This window comes from Arachis duranensis, chromosome 1 (genome assembly GCF_000817695.3).
Source record: "Arachis duranensis cultivar V14167 chromosome 1, aradu.V14167.gnm2.J7QH, whole genome shotgun sequence".
NCBI classification, from domain to species: Eukaryota; Viridiplantae; Streptophyta; class Magnoliopsida; order Fabales; family Fabaceae; genus Arachis; species Arachis duranensis.
In genome coordinates, this window is record NC_029772.3 from 16,274,188 (window position 1) to 16,277,769 (window position 3,582).

A 3,582-nucleotide genomic window follows, 5' to 3' on the forward strand; every position below is an offset into this window, starting at 1 on the left:
TCCTAGCCACAACAAAGGCTGTGATTGATGTGGACAGAGGAGAATTGATCATTCAAGTGAATGAAGAATCCTTTGTGTTTATGGCTCAAGGATATCCCTCTATAACCATGGAGAGGAAGCATGAAGAGCTTCTCTCAAAATAGAGTCAAACAAAGCCCCCACAGTCAAACTCTAAGTTTGGTGTTGGGAGGCCACAACCAAATTCTAAGTTTGGTGTTGAACCCCCACATTCAAACTCTAAGTTTGGTGTTGGGAGGTTCCAACATTGCTTTGAGTATCTCTGAGGCTCCATGAGAGCCCTCTGTCAAGCTACTGACATTAAAGAAGCGCTTGTTGGGAGGCAACCCAATGTTATATTTTATCTATTTTCCTTTGTTATTTTATGTTTTCTGTAGGTTGACGATCATGAGAAGTCACAAAATCAATTGAAAAAGCAAAAACAGATAGAAAAACAGAAAGAAAAACAGCACACCCTGGATGAGAACTTGCTGGCGTTTAAACGCCAGTAAAGCTAGCAGATGGGCGTTTAATGCCCAGTCTGGCACCATTCTGGGCGTTTAACACCAGAAAGGGGCACCAGACTGGCGTTAAACGCCAGGAAAGGGCAAGAAGTTGGCGTTAAACACCAGAAATGGGCATCAGCCCGGCGTTTAACGCCAGAATTGGCACAGGGAGCAATTTTGCTCGCCACTTGGTGCAGGGATGACTTTTCCTTGACACCTTAGGATCTGTGGACCCCACAGGATCCCCACCTACCCCACCACTCTCTCTTCTTCACCCATTCACCAATCACCTCAACACCTCTTCCCCAAAAGCCCTTCACCTATCAAATAACACCTCTTCCCCAAAAACCCTTCACCTATCAAATCCCATCTTTCTCTTCACCACTCACATCCATCCTTCATAAAACCCCACCTACCTCACCATTCAAATTCAAACCACTTTCCCACCCAAACCCACCCTCTCATAGCCGAACCCTACCCCTCTCTTCACCCCTATATAAACCCCTCTTCACTCCTTCATTTTCACACAACCTAAACACTACTTCTCCCTCTTTGGCCGAACCACAAAGCCTCCTCCATCTCCTTCATTTCTTCTTCTTCTACTCTCTTCTTTCCTCTTTTGCTCGAGGACGAGCAAACCTTTTAAGTTTGGTGTGGTAAAAGCATTGCTTTTTACTTTTCCATAACCACTTATGACATCTAAGGCCGGAGAAACCTCTAGAAAGAGGAAAGGGAAGGCAAAAGCTTCCACCTCCGAGTCATGGGAGATGGAGAGATTCATCTCAAGGGTGCATCAAGACCACTTCTATGAAGTTGTGGCCTTGAAGAAGGTGATCCCCGAGGTCCCTTTCAAACTCAAAAAGAGTGAATATCCGGAGATCCGACATGAGATCCGAAGAAGAGGTTGGGAAGTCCTTACCAACCCCATTCAACAAGTCGGAATCTTAATGGTTAAGAGTTCTATGCCAATGCATGGATCACCAAGAACCATGATCAAAGTGTGAACCCGGACCCAAAGAATTGGCTTACTATGGTTCGGGGAAAATACTTGAATTTTAGTCCGGAAAATGTAAGGTTGGCATTCAACTTGCCCATGATGCAAGGAGATGAACACCCTTACACTTAATGAAGAATCCTTGGTGTTTAAGGCTCAAGGATATCCCTCTGTCACCATGGAGAGGAAGCATGAAGAGTTTCTCTCAAAACAGAGCCAAACAGAGCCCCCACAGTCAAACTCTAAGCTTGGTGTTGGGAGGCCACTATCAACTTCTAAGTTTGGTGTTGAACCCCCACATTCAAACTCTAAGTTTGGTGTTGGGTGGTTCCAACAGTGCTCTGAGTATCTGTGAGGCTCCATGAGAGCCCTCTATCAAGCTACTAACATTAAAGAAGCGCTTGTTGGGAGGCAACCCAATGTTTTATAATTAACTATTTTCTTTTATTATTTTATCTTTTTTGTAGGTTGATGATCATGAGAAGTCACAAAATCAATAAAAAAAAGCAAAAACAGAATGAAAAACAGAAAGAAAAATAGCACACCCTGGAGGAAGAACCTGCTGGCGTTTAAACGCCAGTGAGGCTAACAGATGGGCGTTTAACGCCCAGTCTGGCACCATTCTGGGCGTTTAACGCCAGAAAGGGGCACCAGACTGGCGTTAAACGCCAAAAAAGGGCAAGCTCTTGGCGTTAAACGCCAGAAATGGGCACCAGCCCGGCGTTTAACGCCAGAATTGGCTCAACGCATTTTTGCATGACATATGGTGCAGGGATGACTTTTCCTTGACACCTAAGGATCTGTGGACCCCACAGGATCCCCACCTACCCCACCACTCTCTCTCTTCTTCACCCATTCACCAATCACCTCAATACCTCTTCCCCAAAAAACCCTTCACCTATCAAATCCCATCTTTCTCTTCACCACTCACATCCATCCTTCATAAAACCCCACCTACCTCACCCTTCAAATTCAAACCACTTTCCCTCCCAAACCCACCCATACATGACCGAACCATGAGCCCCCCACTCCAATATAAACCCATCTTCACTCCTTCATTTTCACACAACCTAAACACCAGTTCTCCCCTTTTTTTTTTGGCCGAACACAAAGCCTTTCCCTTCTTTCTCATTTCTTCTTCTTCTACTCTTTTCTTTCTTCTTTTGCTCGAGGATGAGCAAACCTTTTAAGTTTGGTTTGGTAAAAGCATTGCTTTTTGTTTTTCCATAACCATTTATAGCATCCAAGGCCGGAGAAACCTCTAGAAAGAGGAAAGGGAAGGCAAAAGCTTCTACCTCCGAGTCATGGGAGATGGAGAGATTCATCTCAAGGGTGCATCAAGACCACTTCTATGAAGTTGTGGCCTTGAAGAAGGTGATCCCCGAGGTCCCTTTTTCACTCAAAAAGAGTGAATATCCGGAGATCCGACATGAGATCCGAAGAAGAGGTTGGGAAGTTCTTACCAACCCCATTCAACAAGTCGGAATCTTAATGGTTCAAGAGTTCTATGCCAATGCATGGATCACCAAGAACCATGATCAAAGTGTGAACCCGGATCCAAAGAATTGGCTTACTATAGTTCGGGGGAAATACTTGGTTTTTAGTCCAAAAAATGTAAGGTTGGCATTCAACTTGCCCATGATGCAAGGAGATGAACATCCTTACACTAGAAGGGTCAACTTTGATCAAAGATTGGACCAAGTCCCTCATGGACATATGTGTGGAAGGAGCTCAATGGAAAAGAGACTCAAAAGGCAATCCGGTTCAATTGAGAAGACTGAACTTTAAGCATGTGGCTAGAGGATGGTTGGAGGTCATCCAACGCTCCATCATTCCTACTAGCAACTGATCTGAAGTGACTGTAGATCGGGCCAGAATGATCTATAGTATCAAGATTGGGGAGGAAGTGAAAGTTCATGAGATCATACCTCTAGAACTCTACAAGGTGGCTGACAAGTCATCCACCTTGGCAAGGTTAGCCTTTCCTCATCTCATTTGTCACCTCTGTTATTCAGTCGGAATTGACATAGAGGGAGACATCCTCATTGATGAAGACAAGCCCATCACTAAGAAGAGGATGGAGCA